We start from the raw sequence: 19,474 nt of genomic DNA, 5'->3' as shown, positions 1-19,474 counted from the left end.
TGGTTACAAAATGCACATTGTCATAGCAGTCCCTGGCACTGAAGGGAACTACTTTGTGTCTGAATGTGCTTTTTGTGGAAGGGCATAATGTGGCCATGCACAGTGAAGTTAACCCGAGGCTTTCGTGGAGTGACGTACCGCTTCATGCTGTATGGCATAGTGGGTGAAATAAAAACAAGCATTTGCAATGAAATGGGTCTAGCATTTGCTCGAGTTAGAGCTATTAGCGTTGTAAATTCCTAACTGAAATTTTCTTGCCACAAACTGAAAATAAAAAGTTAAAAAGATGACATAAGCAAGCCGATTCAATGTGCCACTGTGAGCGCGAAGGAGAGAGACAAAAGGAAAAAGAAGTTCGCTCGCAGTCAAAGTTATCAGCAAAAGTGCAATTATCTATGTAACGGGTCGATGTCCAAGGCGGTAACAAACCGCCCCAAGGAGGGACAAATGTAAAGCATTTACCAATGATAACAAAGGATTTGTGAAAGGCACGCCAATGAACGAGTGATAGTGATGGGCGTGTGGTGGGCGTGGTTATAAGCCCAGATACATACCAACACATCGGAAATGCAGCTGTTGCGTGCTGCTATGCTCAACCTAAAAGTGAATGACAGTCTAGACCAGTGGACAAAATGTATGGCTGAAAGTACTGTGTACATATAATTTTAGTAAAATTGAAAAGACTTGTTAAAGCCAGACCTACAAGAAGGTGCATTTTTAGCAATTCCAAATGTAATTTGGCTAGCTGTAAAATGCACTACATGCACACATTTCAAATGTGCAAGTGTGGTTTGGTTATATGCAAAATGTATTCTTTGGGGAGGTGTTTACCTGTGCCAGTTTCAATGTTCGCTGTTCCAGTGCTCATCACTTCCTGTCCCAATATTAGTGTAGATGTCTCCCTGTCACTCCCTCTGAATGACTCTGACTCAGAGATTTTGACTGGATCAACCTGGCCCAGTTTTTGGGATCTTTGCTTCTAACAAGCTAGGGTCAGTGCCAGCCTGTCCCAGAACTCTTTTCACTATATCCTGTCACCAAAGACATGTGACCCTCGTGCTGCTCTCTGTGATATTCTTTGGTTCTCTAGTACCCTGTTCTGCTGTGCCATCATTTCCTAGTGTATGTGCAGGGGTGTACAATTTTATGAAATGTTTATTCGTCCAACGCACAAGTTGCATCAGAAATATACTTGTGCTGCCAAAAAAAAGCATTTGTCCCCTTTTCCTTCCATGACAAATCATGGCATCTCTGATGATAGCTTCTCTGATTACGCCAGGGCTAATTTTTTATTAGGATTTCAATTCTGTCTAGGCTCTAATTTTGCCAGTGTTCAACAGATCTACACTTAGGGGCTAGAAAGGCTGGTTACGGAGCTGGAATGCCCTGTGAGTATTTGCATATCCAAAACCTACATTTTAAGAGTTTTTACCAACCCCGTTCTGATCTCTTGCCACACTGTAAAAAGCTGAAATTTACTCCTGACAGAGGCAGGAGTAAAACTTTCTCCAGGGTAAGGGAAAAAAGCGTTGGAGGAGAAAATATTTTCACCATGGGAAAAAAAGAAAAACAAAATTAGCAAGTGCATTTGTGATAATGATTAATTTGATATGGTTGAGTGTACTTAAATGTTTTGAGTGTGAACTAACTTACCTTTGATCAAAACAAGATTTAAAATAATTGAGCTGGTAAATGGATCCTATACCTTCTTACTCAAGCTGTCTGTATACCTAGTGAGTCGCTGATCTATAGCAGAGGTGGCTTTATTTTGTGTTTCATATTGTTCGGGCCCAGCCTCTCATCTGCTCTACATGGCCCCACCCATTTTCTTTAAACAAGGCTTCTCGGCACTAGGCTGAGTCACAGCTCCCCCAACAGAAAATACAGACTTCAGTGATGCCCCCTCACTACAGGAGACAGGCTGTCAGACACCAGCCCTGCTCACACAGAGGCCCTTTGAGCCATCTGCAGACCCTTTCCTGCTCATGAAGAACTTGAAACTGAAACAAAGTAGAGTAGGTTGGATCCCTCTTTAATGCATACTTTCAGGGATAGACTATCTGGCAGGTCTCACCCAGAAACTGTCCACCATTCACCTCTGCCATCCACCAAACATCAGTGCTCAGGAAACACTAATCAGCAGCCCCTTTCTAACAATGCCTTAAAAGAATTTCCAAGTTTAGCTCAGTCTCCATACTCCTCACTTCAGTGTCTGGATCTCCAGCCAGAGGAATGCAAGCAAAACACTTACATTTCTGTGGAATCTGTCCTCATCCTGCATCTTGGGCCACGCTAAAGCAGGGGCATTCCACCGGCATCAGTACTCAGACTCATGCACACACTGATTCGTACTACTCACATATTTGCCACACAACACACACTCGACTTACACACAGGATGTCAGTGAAGGTTCTAGGATTTCACATAATAATGGAACATTACACAAGAGGGGACAGCAGGCCACTCTCTGATTGAGATAAAAAGTTCTAGTCTCACTATCAATCTTAAAACAATGCTGCCACTGCTGTCCTATGGGCCTGATTACAAGTATAGATGTTATTTATTGCTACTGGTAAACAACAATACCAAGGGGTTTGTTATTTATCGGGTGCGATAAATAGCACCTGTTATGAGTTTCTGGGGAATAACATGCAGATTTTGGTGTTTACTGCACCAAAATCTGCATGATATGGTAAATACTGTATGCTTTTACCCTTTTCGATTTCGGCAGGTTTGACCTCTCAAAATGTAACACATTTTGAGTTATTTAACATATCTGATATTTATAGGATGCACCAAATAAAACCAAACTTTAAATTGTAATAAACATGTTTATGCATGGGTCGGAATTTAAATACCAACTCGTAATTAGGGCCTATGTGTCACACCAAGGATAGAGACACTAGTCAACTGTGAGGGCACTCCTTATGACCCTTCAGGTCACAGGGCAGCTCCTGGATCTTGCTTAGTCAGGGACAGGCCTACGCCTCTGCAAACATGTTAAGTTAGTGTGACGCTAGGACCAAAATAAAAGTCAGGATACCCGATACACATGCAGAAAGGAACTCAAGATATGGGAACATGCCTTTATGCCATGCAGGGGTCATTACTATCCCTGCAGTTACTGTAAAAGATTGACTGTGAGAGTTATCTGAGTAGAAATAAATTATAGGTGTTGTGTAGCCATTTTAGTTATAGCTCCATTCACGTTATTTTAGCAAACTAGGCCTGCCGCTGTGCACTTTAACCTAGATATATTTTATTCAGCTTCGTATAGCCACATTTGCGGTCTAGTTTTATTTCTCTCTATCTAGCTGTTCTTTTCCTAGGCCAGCACTGCGTTCTTAAACAAGACATTTCTTTCACCCTGTGCTTTCTCAAGGCTGCAGTAAGATAGGTTGCCGGTAAACATGGTAACGCTTTGTCTCTGGTATTCACATGCGACAATGCTATTACTATCTCTTTGTTGTATTACCCATGTTTGCTTGTTATTCTATGCCATTCTGTAAAGCACTCTTCCATCTTGCGCACCGAGTCTTGACATGCTATACCAAAACTACAAAAAATAGTATATATGAATGCTAAAACCAGTTTAGGTTGGAAATTAGGATGTAAGAACATTGTAATATGGATTATCGAGTAGTGATATATTTTAGTTTATTTCAGTACCTTTATATGAGGATGTGAAATGTACTTGCATGACATTTGTTAAGTTTTTAGCTAAATGAATGCAAAAACACTTCAACTACAGGACAGAAGCTGGCAATGTTGAATATCAGAACTGACAAACAATAAGCAAAGATCAAAGGCCTGTGGCAGACTGGGATTTGCACAGTGTGGATGCTGTGTAAACACCAGCCACATAGAAGAGTTACCTTGGTAGCGACAGCCACTCCACAGCGACAGGAGGTGCGGCCTGCAACGTTTGCCAGGGAGCTGCAGCAGTGTCAGTCCATTGAGGGGAAGCCCAAGGAATGAGAGGTATCAAAACGCTTGGACTGGGCTAAGGGCACGTTCTAGGAGCACAGCTTATGACAGTGAGACCCCGTGTAGCAGATTTGGTGGGACAGTCCCCTTTTTCACTATCTGTTCTGGCAGATTGCATTATATTTAGCACAGGTAGGGTGGGCTGGGGCAAGTTTGCATGTGTTCAATTACTGAGTTAATTAGCAGCCCTTACTAGCTAGCAGTTTAAGTGGCACATATGATATTGTGTAAAAGTTGCATTTACTTACCCATAGTGCATCGTTGTGTGTGTGTTCATTTTTGGTGAATGCTCTCACGGTGCAACTGGATTGATGCAAATTGCAGTCCTACTTTTAAGTCCCGGTTTTTGTGTTTCAAAATCTGGTCACTCTAGCTTATGATGGTCTATGCTAACCCAAAATAGTTTTAGGAAAATAGATGGAAATTCAAGGTAGAAGAGATCACGCCCATTTTGAACCTAAATCAGAAAGCCTTTCCGTGATTGGCCGGGTGCATGATAGCACCAGGCTCACTGTACTGATGTCAAGATGTTATGCACACCATCAGATAAATTAAACAGAAGGATAGCTTCTACTTTATGAGATGCTGGTGGTTTTGCCGGAAACAGTAACTGTGTGCTTTTTTCTTATCACTCTGTTCATCCCTGTGGGATACAAGCAACAGTTTATTAGGTTCCTCATTAAGTCTGCAGGATGTGTACTTGTACAAAGCACATTTGGTTACATTGCACAGCAGGTTTCAGTGGTATTGTCAATGAAAAAGCACTGCTGAAAATAGAATAAATGTAGAATTCATAGTCGGAAATTAAACGCATGAATAAGCAACTGGTAATGTGTTGAAAATACAATATTCCTTCTGTACTGAAATTTAGAAATACAAAAATAAACCTGCTACCGTAAATCTCTCCTTTTTGCAAACGACTGTCCATATAAGCTAGTTCTGTTTTCATTGTTTATTTACTGAGTAATTGCAATTATGCACCCTGATAGTCACACTCTCTGCAGGCAGCAGCCAATGTCACAAATCGACTGTAGTCATTTATTAAAGTTCTGCAGCTACGTCATTTTTTTATTATAGGTGACTAGTGATTTCACAGCTAGATGGTTATCAGAAAATTAGTGATACTTTTATGGAGGAACAGCAGGTTCTATGATATCACCACTGCTGTCAGGGGCCTGAGCTTGTAAGACTGGTGGAAGCTGTCTGCTCTCTGACTGCATTAATTACCCGGCCCTCAGATATGGGCCTCAGCCACAAATGAGGGTGCATAATAAGGGCCTGCCATTAATAGTCATTATTGCCCTGCAGTTAAGACAATAAGAATTGTAGCAACTCCACCACTCAAATCGAAATATTGTAGCTGGAGTATAGGTTATATGACAGAATATCAGTCACAAAAATATTGTGAAACAAACATATAATTGTCAAACTTTCAGCAACCAAAATAACGACACTACATACTTACAATGTAAAGTACAAAAATATTGACTATCAAAATTTTGTGGTCCAAAATATCAACATGATACTAGTGAGCGTACGGATTTTATTGTAATTAATATTATCTTGATTTAAAATAATAGTTTATTTATTAAAAAAAAATATATACATATAAAACATAATAAACGTGTAATATATCAACTTTTAAAAAAATTCATGTACCTTTAAAATTATTTAATAAATAATTATAAAAAAGTATATTCAATAATACTTTAAAATAAATGTTATACAAATAAAAATTATTTCAGATGAAAATATATTTTCTTAAATAATAAAACACTTTACAAACATTTAAAACTAACAATACATTACAATTATAAAACAAATACATTAAACATGTGTAAATACTTTTCACAAAATGTATTTTTTATAAAATACTAAATCAGATAACAGAAAATAATGTAACAAACACAATGCAAAAATAATAGAAAGAAATCAAATACATAAAAAATACAAATGTTTTAATTAAGTATTCTCTAAATATCTCTAAAAATGCCAACACATAGTAATAAAAATCTAGTGAATAAAGATCCATATGGAAATACATAACAAAAGCTAATATGACAATACAAATATTTTCAAAACTAAAAAAGTTAGTTTAAAATTTTGAAATTGTACATATTAAAAATGTAAATGTATTATAATTTAAAAAAATGTAAAAATGCTATCCCACTCATTGCCCCAATGTGAGCCACACCCATATTAAAATTTTAATAAACACCTTACCAATGGTGATTGATCATGTGGTGAGGGATAGGCAGTGGTGGTTTGTGGCACTAACGGGTACACTGAAGGGGAGTGCAATCAATTTAGTGGGTGTGTATGCCCCCCAGTGGCCCTGCACAGTTTTTTAGGGGAATTCTCAGGGTCATACTTGGCTTACCTCATGGGATGACACTGAAACGCGGTCCCAGAACCCATGACGTATACATCGGTCCTCCTCCTCTGTATCTAGATGTGGGGCTGCACGTCACCTCTTGGAATGGTTGTCATCTTTAGGGCTCTGTGACGCGTGGAGGATTTGGCACCCGAGAAACTGGCAATTTACCTACACATCAGCCCCACACATGTACAATCCAGAATATATCTTAGCCTGATGTCTGCCACAGAGTGTGGCATCCTTTCTCATATACAAATTCTCCCCAGGGGTATAACTGACCACGCCCCAATTCTTCTAAAGTTTGGGTCTGCTGGGGTGGGGACTCGCCCTATGTGGCGGCTCAATGCCTGGCATCTACAAAACAAATCTTGCACTCACACTTGCAGACCGAACTTCAGGCATACTTTGACATTAACAATGGCTCGGTCTCTTCTCCAGGAGTCCTCTTGGCTGCTGGTAAGGGGTTTCGCCAAAAGTTGTATATGCTCCCAGGAGCAGCCACCTATGATGCATATTACGCAACTGGAAGTCCAGGCTCTCTGGCTTGAAAGGACTTTGACAACACATCCCTCTAAAACGGCCCTTGTTACAGGAGGAAGTATGCAGTCACTCAATGGAGGCAGCCAAATATCTCTGGCAAGCCTCGACAGCCTGAGTCTACGGCTGGGGGGACAAGAACAGGAAACTACATTACTGATTGGTCTCTTACCAGCAGTTATCCTGAATTGTGCCAGAAATTGTAGATATAGAAGGTACTAGCGTGACCATGCTCCCCGAGGTGGCCAGAGTGTTTGCTGGGTAATACCAGCTACTTTATACTGCATCTCCAGCTGTCAACCCCAGCTACTCTTCCTGATTTCTAAAAGTGGTATCCCTTCCCCGACTGCCCCTATCCGAGAAAGATTTACTGGACGAGCCTATTACAATTGCAGAAATAGTGGTGGCGATCTCCTCTCTCACCTCTGTGAAGACTCTGGGTCCCGACAGCTTCCCAGTCGAATGCTATGTGGCATATCGAGAGATATTAACACGTAGGCTGCTCGCCCTATACCACGAAGTTGACTGCACTGGCGTCTCGACTTGAACTTGCGATCCTTAGCTTCCCTCAAATATTGGACATCCTTATGGCTCCCTGATCCTCAGTACCATGGGCCCTGGAACTAAGATGGTTTTCACTGTGTGGAGGGCGGCCCTGTGACACACTTGATGGACGAACACCCTGACCCAGCAGACTCCCCTTTGGAGAGGTGCCTGGCTTTGTGAATCAGCAGCGCTGAAAGGCTTTGACAGATGGGATCTGCTGGGCATCTCTCACCTTGGTGATGTGTGGAAGGGAACGCATAGGTGTTCATTCCAAGACCTGCAAACGACCTACCAGCTTTTCCACACTCAATTGTATGTTCCTCCTACTCCGCCATGCACTCCATGCACACATAACACACACCGATCCCCTGCCAGAGTATAGCCCACTGGAGGCCAAGCTGCTTATGGGGTCATTGGGGAAAAGGGGAGTATTCCAAAGATATAAAATGTTGATTAACAATGCCCCAGGAGATTTGAATCATATCAGAAGCAGGTGGGAATGGTGGCTTGGTCAGCTAGAAGATGATGATTGGTGTGATGCCCTAATGGCATCCAGAGTTGTTACTATGTCCTCCCACCTCAGGATAATACACACATATTACCTGTATTGGGCCTACTTCTTCCCTGACAGATTGCACCAGGTGGGGGTTCCTTCCGGAGCCTCCCTGCCATAGTTGTGGGGTCACTCCTGCGGACTTCTACCATTTGACATGGACGTGTCCTCCCATCCAACGATACTAGTCGAAAGTTCTTGATGAGCTCACCGAAACTGTGGGTTGGAAGGTCCCCTTATCCCCCAAAATGATGCTGTTCGGGTGATAGAGTATATGGGGGGCACAAAAGCAGACCGCTCTTTCTTGGTAACGGCACTGTTAGTGGCAAAGAGAGATATTGCAGCCGGGTTGAACACGTCCACACCTCCCTCCCCACGAGATAGAGACAGGGGGTGGATTGGCGTGCATGGCAACAGAAGCCGGTATAAAAGGCGCGGGGGTTGCCCCCCTTAAGCATGCAAAAATATGGAGGAAATGGTTGGACCAAATGGCCTGACAGTTTGTTGGGGGGTAATGTCCCACTGCTGATGTTGTCCTATTCATGTGTTTTGCCTGTATGCTGATGATAATATACCGGCCCTGTGGTTCGATGTGCCTTTCCTTTTTTTGTTCTGTTTTTAAAATGTAATCCAAATTGTTTATATACAAAACAAAATGTATACAATTTTTTTTGGGGAAATGATCATATATTCACATACAGCAATAATTTAAAAATAAAGCAAGGAATAATATAGCATTAACATTATTATAAATACATTAATATACATTATTTCTTATGTAAAGACTGCCCACCCAATCCACCAATACAGCCCACATCCCCAAATGTAACCTGTTTAAAAAAAAACGAACAAGATTACAATTTTAAAATATAGAAAAATATAAATAATTAGTATTCACTTTAAAAATAACTTTACCCACCCAAATCAACCCACAACTCATGAAAATGTAATTAAAACATTTCTAAAAAAATTATCTAGTAAAAATATTTTATTTAAAACACTACCAATCAACCCTGCTAACCAAAATGTAAATGAATTACATAAGTGAAAATGTATTGAACATGTATACAAATAAGTAGCAATTAAAAAGTAATACCTACTTAACATGTAAATCATTTCAAATGAATTAATATATGATTAAAAAACCCTGCCACCAAATCCCTGAATAAATCCAACAACCAAATAAATATGTATTTTTATAATATTTTAAAAAAAATAATTAAACATATATTTCACAAAATCTTAAGTAATGATATAAAAGCATAGTACAATGAAACAACAGAATAAAAACAATATTTTAGGAAATAAATTGCTCCATGCTCCTGCTGTGCCCCTTCCGGCACTTCCTCTGAATGAAGGAGTGTAAGCCTGATTGCCGAAGTACAGAAAATAAACTACAAGTCAATTTATTTACTTTGCTCTCCTTTTCTTTGGTTAATTGGTCTTTCCCATCATCAAAGCAAGAGAAGGAGTCTGGAAATCCATTTCATCAGACAAAGAGGCTAAAGGAACATTGTGGGAGAGAGCAGCCTTTTATTTTCATGCAGTACTTCTGGAGAGAGCCAACCCCTGCTCTTGTTGCTCTGTTTTCCCCAGTGCTTGACTTTGGTGCAGCGGGGTGGGTTGAAGGGATTGGGTATGTGGCCCAATACACACCAGAGGACAGGAAGCTTGCAGCACAGTATTGGCTGCCAGTTCTCACGGATCTATCCAGGGTTCTGACCATGTATACTAATAACTCTTCTATCAGAATTCAATAAAATGAATTTGACATTAGATCATAAATGCCAGTGGGACGGTGGTCAACGCTTGGAGCAATAACAAGCAGGAATCAGTGATCGAGTATGCCATCTCCTAACAAGAATCGACAAGAAGACATAAGAATATGAAAACTAATATATGGCAATGAATTACCACAAGCAATAGAAAGAATAGACAAGCCAGAATTAGAACAGTAGACAAGCCAGCATCAAAAGCATGAGAAGAAAATCCCAGGAGCCATGTCAATGTTAAGGACGGAGGCTTGAACCAATTGTATGCAAAACTGCAATGCGTTTCCTTTATAAATTTTGTAAAAGCATTTCAATATTTCTAAAGTTTATCAAAGTAATGAAGTTTAAACAAAAGTACAGGATGAAAATCCTTCAAAATTATATTTGTTTGTAATAACACCACAGAAGCTCACGTTAGTTGAAGAATTCGCTTTTTTGTGTAAAACATTTGCTCTGCAAAAACATATTTTGCTGGACTAGCTGGATGCAAGCGAAGTTGAGTAACTTTAGTGAACTGCGAATTATGTTAGCTTTGCAAAATGAGTGGGAGAATTCAATTCTGTATGTCGGTTGGGTTAAAGAGCCAGTAGCTCATCTGGCAGAAGTGTTCTGTTCACCCCATTATTTTGGCCACATCCAGTAGATCCATTTAACTGCATAAGGAAATGTATACTTTTTGGAGAGAAGAAGAAATAGCAGCTGTTTCTCACTCCTTTTCTAGCAAACTATGGTCTCTTATACAGAGTGTGTTAGGAGTCAGACAAACCTGTCAGAGAATCTTGCCCTTGTACCACCAAATCAATGCACACACATTGATATTTACTAGCCATATGATTATTTTTCAGTATTTGTCTACAAATCATGCATATCATAACTATGCTAAACAGATGAACAGATCATATGCAAATCAGGGCAAATGTTAAATGATCATATGCCAATCAGGGCAAATGTTAAATAGGCCCCAATTAAATTTCATCACATAGCCCAAGCCTATTGGTCTATTCCCTACCCAAAGTGCCTGTAATGTTATTAGCCATGCATCCTATATGGCTGTATTAATTTACTAAGCTTATTTTATGCCAAGCCATATATGGTTTCCCCGCATACCTCATGTTGTCATGGGGACAGCAGCCAGAAGTCAGTCATTCAACACCCTCCCGTTCAGCAGCAGCTCCTTGTCTAACGCTGACCCTTCATTGATTCCGTATATAACTTTAGTGCCAGTGATGTTTCATGGATTGAGGAAGGGTCTCTCACGCTCGACTCCTACTTTGCTATAATAAATGTGTAAAGAATGTTGATTTGCAGGAGGATGTGCAGGCTACGAAGTTAATAGTACAATTTTTTACTTTCTTCCTTTCAAGATGGTTCTTTGCAAGGTCATCTTTCCTTCCAACTGCGGTTTCTTTCCCAGCCTAACATTTTTCCCAGTAATGCTATTCGGCAGGTTGACCCCAATGGGTATGCCCACTTAGTAAACCAATCTTGTATGTATCCATGTCCAGTGTCTACTCGATCAAGGACCAGACTACATCAACCACATCTACACTTCCACCAACCCACCATACACCTGGACTCTTCCTCTCTGGCCCTCGTATACACCCCGAGAATCTGGGGAAGCCACAGCGGCGGCCGCTCTTTTTCCTATATCGCCGCCAAGACCTGGAATGACCTATTTTTTCCCCTCTGAACTGCACCCTCACTGGCAGACTTCACAAAGAAACTCAAGACCTGGCACCTCGACAGAGACATTGCACCCGGCACCTATATACCCGCAAGGGTGACAGCGACGGGCTCTACAAATGACTGATTGATTGATTGATAGATATCAATGAGCACTTTCATACCATATGCAAGAAGGTACCCTCAGCTCCCCGCATCTGGTACAAGTTGGGATGAGGCTCCTCCCCATTTGTGTAGAAGAGTCAGTGTAAAATACACCCTAAGAAAATATTTTAACTGGCTGAATCGAAGCCTTGCACGTATCATGAGCTCCCTAGAGGCCATTTTTGCCTCCTCCTCCATACGGCCAAGGTCACTCCCCCATCTCTCTCTTAATGTTCGCATCAGGTCTGGCATACTAACTATTATCTCTCTATAGATGGATGTAATGGTCCCTCCCCCTTGCTGCTCCATCAGCAATTTAGGTTTGAACAGGTGAAAGTCAGGGACCTCCTGCAGTCATTCGACTGATTGCACCAGAGCATGTGGGACCTCGAGGTATCGAAAGAACTGTCTTGTGGAGCACAAACCCATCCTGCACCTGACAGAAGGATTTAATATGTGTCATCTCCAATATGTCTCCTAATATAGAGATCCCAATAGTGCCCACTCCGCGAATCCACCTAGTTGATAGACCTCTGGTTCCCATATCCCATGCTAAAAAGCCATTTGCTTACTGAGCCTCCCATACCATTTTGTGTTGCGCAGTGCTCTGTGCCAGCAAGCAATCATGGTCCGGTTAACCTCTACAGATCTCGAGACACCCTGTGACTCTATAGCCGTGCAAGGAGCACTGATACAAACTCCCAATTCAGCTCATTCTGAATGGCAGACCCTATCTGCATGCAGCCAGTCGTTTATATGCAATAACTGTGAGGCCTGACAGCATCATTGAATGCCGGCCAACCCCAACCCACCATCATATTAGAGATGCGCACACTTATTGAATTCCACCAAAGGGGCCTTCCCACCCCATATATAGATGGTATTAATAGCTGGAGGCGATATAGCCATTGGAGTAGAGCAGTCATTTTAAAAACGGCACCCTGGCACATTATCGTAAGTGCCAACTTGACATATGCATCAAGCCTGGAGTCTAGCTGATTGAGCATTGAATTGAGATTAAGTTCACAACTAGGCACCAGGCCTAGGGCGATATTTATCCCCAGACAATTAAAGGCAGAGGCCTTCCACAAAGGTCTATAGGCCTCCTCCCCAGCCCCCTCCAAGGAACAATTTATGAGAAGCACCACCAATTTATCCCCATTAACCTCAAGGCCCAAGTCTTCCCTGTATGTATTTAATATCTGCATTGGGGGGGGATGGTGTACTCCAGGTGTCTAACCTATGATAGAGCTTGATCTACATAGAGTGATGTATGGTCTTCATTGTCTCAATGTCCTTGCGATCCTCAGATAATGGCATTGACGTGTTCTGCCAGCGGCTCGACTGCCAGTGCAAACAGGAGGAGGGATAGAGGGCATGCCTGCCTCGCACCCTGCTGTATCGGTAAAGGGGGGAGATATGGCTCTACTCACCCACACCACGACCCATAGGAGTTCATATAGGAGTTTGAATAATACACAGAATCTCGGGCCAATATTTGTTTTTCTGAGGACTGCAGCAGGTAAGTCCACTCAGTCGTATCAAATGCCTTCTCGAAATTGACTGAGATTATGGCCTGTGGCTTCTTCAAGCACTGTGCTAACTCCAGCACCACTTGTAGGTGTGTACACAGCGCTGCATGACCCTCTTGTCCATGAAGCCATTTTGATCACAGTGTACCTAGATTCTGATCACCCCCACCAGGCATGTGCCCAGCACTATAGTGAGGATGTTGATTTCAGTATTGATAAGAGGTATCGGCCGGTAGGAGGCACAAACTGTAGTAGGTTTACCTTGTTTATGTATGACAACCACATGGGTGCCCCATAGGTCGTACAGCAATGTCCCTGCCAGCAGGGCGTCCCGATAGAACAGAACTATTTGGGTTGCAAATCTTTAAAATAATTTAACCAGGAATTCCGTTTTAGTCCAGGGGTCTCCCCAGTAGCCATGCAGCTTATCGCGCTCAGGATTTCTTCTTTCGATATTATCTGATCTAATGCGTCTCTATCCCTTTGATGATGTGTGTAGAAAGCTGGCTATCTATGTATTGTACTGAAATGTGAGGGGCCATTATGCAGATTATCCAGGTGACCCTTATTGGTTTACAAGGGTTAAAGTAATAATCCTAAATGCTCTCTTTTGTGGTAGTGTGGGCGAGCAGTTTAGGGGTTGCATACCAAAGGCAGCAGAGTCTTTGTAGTCCCTGGCCTTGGTATGCAGATTCACTAGCCATCCTGCTGGAGGAGGTGATAACACCTTCCTCCAGAGCAGGCTTCTTTCTGGCCTTTGAGAACATGGGCTCTGATCTCCAGGGGGTCAGAAACACATCTGTGGTGGCAGACTAGTCGACACCAGTCAGCATACTAGAGGGCTAATATGTTTTAGGGACACCTCTAAGATGCCCTCTGGGTGCATTTAATAATAAATCCAAGATTGGCATCAATCTGGATTTATTGAGACGAAGTGTTTGATACCAAACACCATAGGTTTCGGTGAAGCTATTATGTAGCTGGATAACTCGTGTTGACCAGTGGCAGGTACATACCTTAAGATGGCTTCCCTGTTCACTTGCAGAGTCTAAGTAATTGGACTAGACATCACAGGGGCATATCTGCTCATGCAGATATGTCCGCACATCAAATATAATGCACCCTAACTTAGGGCTCTAAGGCCTGCTGTAGGGGTGATATATATATTACATGCAGTGACCGGGGCATGGCACACAATGGGTGTGCCATGTTGGGTTTTCACTCATGGCTTGCACCATGACATGCAGTCTGTGATGGCAGGCTGTGAGCAATTTATTTTGGGGGTGTGGGGGTCCCTTGGGGTGACACAATACATGCTCCTCCCCTTAGGGACCCTCCCTAGTACCCAGGCCCTAGGTACAAGGGGTACCATTTACTAGGGACTTACAGAGGTACTAGAGTGGGTGCCAATTGTACACAATTAGATCTTTTACCTTGTTTTAGGTAAAGAGCACTGGCACTGGGGACATATTTAGCAGGAACCCAGTGCACTTCAGTCAAAAAATTTCAGTAACAGTAACAAAAAAGGGAGGGTGGCCAAGTCAAAAAGGGACACTTTCCTACAATGGGTTTTGGGTTTATTTACTGCTGCAATCAGACAATCCCTTCACTCATCTAATACTTCATAGTAATTTGCAAGCGCTGAAGCTATTCCAGTTGGGTCAGTGACCAAGCTGTGCCCATTGATGTGGATTCCCAAGATGAATCTCATTTCTGCTTCCCTCTTTGCAAGCCAATATATCAATTTACCACACTTATCCCTGGCCTCCTATATTCTGTATTTGGTGGCTATAATCACCATTTTGGCCTGGACCCAGAGTTTGGTCCTCAGCATTTCCATGGCCTTCTCTAATTTACATTTACTGCAGGACCCTGTGACCGGAATGCCACCTCCTGCTCTAACGCTTGGATTTCTGCATGCAGTTGGGCCTTGTGGACTGGGGTACAGGAGATGATGCCACCCCTAATAACTGCCTTAAGTGTTTCCCACAAAGTGACATCCAAGAGAACAGAGACGTTATTCAGGTCCAGAAAGCACCCTATTGCCTACTGGAACCCAGCCTCCATCATGAGCCAGGCCATCCATCCTCCCCCACCCCAGGATCTGATAGTTGGCTCAATGGGGGAAATGATCAGATAGGTATCTCATGAGGATTCTGGAGTCTGTGATCTTGGGAAATATTCCCGCCAGGGTCAAAAGGTGGTCAAGTCTAGACTGGGTATGTTGTGTATAGGAGTAATAAATGTATTTAGATGTCTATAGGAGTAATAAATGTATTTAGATGTCTGTGGGTGCATGAGTTGCCACACATCGCAGAGTGTGTCCGCCTTCAGCCAGGTGCCCACGAAGGATCTCCTTTAGTGAAGATTAATATTTGTGGAGTCCAGACTTGTATCAGTCACCAAATTAAAATCTCCACCAAGTATAACTGTCCCCAGGAGGATGTTATTTAGTACAGAAAGCAGATGATGAAAAGTGGTTTAATCATTGCTGGGGGCACATAGGCACTAGCTACAGACCATGATCTGCATCTGAACTCCCTAGTGATTAGAACATATCTACAAAATGTGTCATGAAAAATTTGTCACCTCTAGAGTAAAGGTACAGTGGAGAAGGATTGCAACTCCCCTGGAATCTCTATTGTATCCAGCAGCTAGACAAAGGTGTACCCATGTCTGCCCAGGAACATATAGCACGTACCCAGGAGATGCATTTCCTGCAACAATACCACTGCAGGTGCCCATTTCCTGACTCGCAAGAGCACTGCACTCCTTTATTTTATCATTTGATCCATTTACATTCCAGGACACCACCATATATTGGGAACAATTCACCTCCCTAATCATAGGTACAGGTCAATGGTGAAAGTGAATGATACATTCCTAAGACCCCCGAGAGCAAGCAGCAAATCAGTAAACGAACAAACCCTGCAAACATTCTCAACTCCCCCACTCCATTCTTCGAAGGTTGAAGCATCTGTTGCCCGTTTCAACAAACTAAAGTTATTTAACTGAAGAAGGCTTCTGTTAAATCTTCATGCTGTGGGTATATTTGAAGGATTATGTAGTGGTCGGCAGTTGCATAGTAGTTAGCATTTTGCAGATACTATGTCCGCTCAGCCCCTTAGGGTGGCAGTGCACAGGAGGGCCCTCACAACCTCATTCTGACTGGATGCTTGCTTCCAATGAGGAAGAGACTCCCTTCGCCCCTGCCGACACTTACCGTCCCCTTCCTCTGTTCTAACGCCTCCTCTCTTTGGGTTTCAGGGCAGGCATGCAGGGTCAGTACTTCCGACTCCCATCCCCTGGCATGCGAATCAGCCAGGATAATCGTCTGCATCTAATGAGGTCTCCATTCCTCACCCACTCCCAGGCAGCCTCTGGGGTGTCAAAAAACAATAATTTCCCTGTGAACATTACCTTCCACTTGGCAGGGAATAACAGCATGTAGGGGATCTGCATGGCCTGCGTTTCTGTTTGACGCTGTTGTGGACTTTGAGAGTATAATCAGCGAATAGCTTCACACGTCAGTTCTTTCTGCTGTCTAGCCGAATGAAGGATATAGTCCCTTTCAGCATAGTTAAGGTTCCATATGATAATAGGGTGTGGGGGGGTAACAAGGCCTGGCAGAGGAGGGGGCACCAAAGTCATGCAAGCCTTCTCCAAGACAAAACATGTTGAAATGCCCCCTCAATAAGCCAGGATCTCAACACTGTAGTAAAAAATTGATCAGGCTTGGCTCCCTTGACTCCTTCCGGAACCCCCACCAACAGAAGGTTGTTCTTCCTGGAGCGACCCTCTGCATCCTCTTCTCTCCTCTCCAGTCTGGCCATCAAGTGCTGCAGCTGCCTGACCTCTTTGCGCAGAGAAGTCTCTCTGCCTTCCACTGTGGAGACCCGGGTTTTGACCTATGTTGTGTATTCTACAAGCTTTCACACTCCTGGTGGAGCAGCAAGACCTTGACCGCCCCCAATCTTGTCCTCCACTGCCAATTTAGAATCCTTAATTGCTTATAGAATAAGGGCAGGCGTGGAAGTGTCCCGTAAGTCTCCAGTAGGGCCCGCATGAGCAATGTCATCCCCTACATCCAAGGCTTTGGTCGGCTTAACATAAAGGTCTATCCTCCCCTGGGTCGGTGGTGCCAGGGACTTACCCTTACCCATTATTGTTGGTCTGATGGACTTGTATGTCCATTCGGGCCCCAAGGAAGACAGTCTGCGATATGGGGCCTCACTGTCCCTGTGGGCTGTAAGTCTTCTGATTTCCAGGCCAGTAGGGGAGAGAGCAGGGACTCACCCTCAGTTTTAGGTCATGCCTACTGGACAGTGCATGTGCTATCTGTTGTGAAGCATAACAAGAACATAGATGGTTTTATCAAGGATATAGAGAGGCCTGGAGCACATACTTTGCTTACCTTTGGTTGGATTTGCATACCATAAGTTGGATTTTCTTGTCACTCTCATTTTCCAGCTTGTTACTCATGTCCCAGTTTGCAAATTTTGTGTTTGTCCCTTCAGTGGAGCTTTCAGTGGAGCTTTTCTTATGTACAATTTCTTTGATTGGCTTATATCGCTACTTCCACTGCTTTCTTTTCAAGTACTAGTTTTTTCTTTTGTGTGGCACACTCCATTAGAGTGCAAGTACTTTTGAGCTGTTGCCCCCATGTATGTCTGTCCACCTGCACTATGTTTTACTTTCTGATGCCAGACTACTTCTTGCCCTCATCCCTCTTGCACTTTTCTGAGTACTTTTCCCCATTGATTCCTCCCATCCGCACCCTAGGTGTTGCGTCAGTGTTCCACCCCACCCTCTCTGTATTGCTTTGCCATTCGCCACTTACCCTCCCGGTGTTTCTTGCCGTTTCGCCCACCTTCCCCATGTTGCTTCCACTCCTCCGCCTGTCCACTCAAAAAAAAAAAAAGATTTTGCACCTTTTCTTTTTAGTTACTGATTGAACTCAGATAACTAAAAGGAAAAACACAATTGTCATTGAAAATGAAAGTATTGGTATTACTTATTATATTTATTTATATTAATATTTTGGGGTCCTCTCCAACCTGGTGCGTGTTTCAGAGTGCAGCGAATATTATAATATCTTGACTGTAATGCTCAGAACAGTCTCTAGAGGGCACCACAATATAAATAGCATTTGTAAGAAACATGGTCATGTAACCATATAGTCAGCCCCTAGAATGCTTAACCACCTGAAAAGAGAATGGCAGAATGTAGCCCCTAGAGGGCATGGTGCATTATACATTTTCATGCCTAGCAGGCCTACTAGAATAATATTAGAAACAAGGTGCTTACACAAACTACTCCAAGCTGTAAAACAAAAGTTCCAGCCGTTGAGAGAGTTTAAAAACACACTGAATGGTGGGAGAGGTTATTATTTTGGGGTCCCTCCAACCTACTGTGGGGTCCCAGAGATGACCTAGACAGCAAGAGAGTGTCCTGCTGATCATTTTGATGGTGGTCTCATTGTCCTAGGACCCCCACACAGTGAGTTAAGGGCCAAAATGTTTTGTAAAAGGAATGCCATGTAAAGCATTATGGGGCGAGTTTTCTGAGTGCAGCGAATACTGTAGTATCTTGACTGTAATGCTCAGAATAGCCCCTAGAGGACACCACAATCAAAATAGCATTTGGAAGAAACATGGTCATGTAACCATGTAGTCAGCCCCTAGAGGGCATAGCCACATGAAAAGAGAATGACAGAAAGTACTACAGTGTAACCATATATTTAGCCACTAGAGGGTGTAGTGCCTTACACATTTTCAGGCCTTGTAGGCCTACTGCAATAATATTACAAGCAAGGCTCTCAAAAACACAAAGTACTCCCAGGTGTAAAACAAACGTTCAAGCCACAACAGTTTAAAAAGACACTGCATGGGATGAGAGGTTACTATTATGCCCCCCCCCCAACCTGGTAGGGGGACCCGGAGATGGCCTACACAGAAAGAACCCAGCATGCTGAACAGTTTGGTGGTGGTCCCATTGTTGTAGGACCACCACACGCTGAGTTATGGGATAAATGTGTTGTAAAAGGAATGCCTCGCAAAGCATTATGGGGGGAGTTTCCCGAGTGCAGTCAATATTGTAGTATCGGCTCTCCCACTGTGGTTATGAGTCCCACAAGGAGGTTTTTTTTTTTTTTTCTGTTTAAAATGTGCCAGTTTGTATATTTTTTAACTGCTAAACTTGTATATAAGGGGTACTCATGTAAATCACTCCTCTGATCGAGTTCGCGCTATATGAAACTTCACATACATAAGTAGTACTGTTGTAAAGCGCTCCTCTGAGTTTGTGCTGTAGGAAACTTCCACCCAAACAAAAATAAAAAAAT

This window comes from Pleurodeles waltl, chromosome 11, assembly GCF_031143425.1.
Source record: "Pleurodeles waltl isolate 20211129_DDA chromosome 11, aPleWal1.hap1.20221129, whole genome shotgun sequence".
Taxonomy (NCBI): domain Eukaryota; kingdom Metazoa; phylum Chordata; class Amphibia; order Caudata; family Salamandridae; genus Pleurodeles; species Pleurodeles waltl.
The sequence above is the reverse complement of the archived record's forward strand: the minus strand, read 5'-3'. Positions refer to the sequence as shown.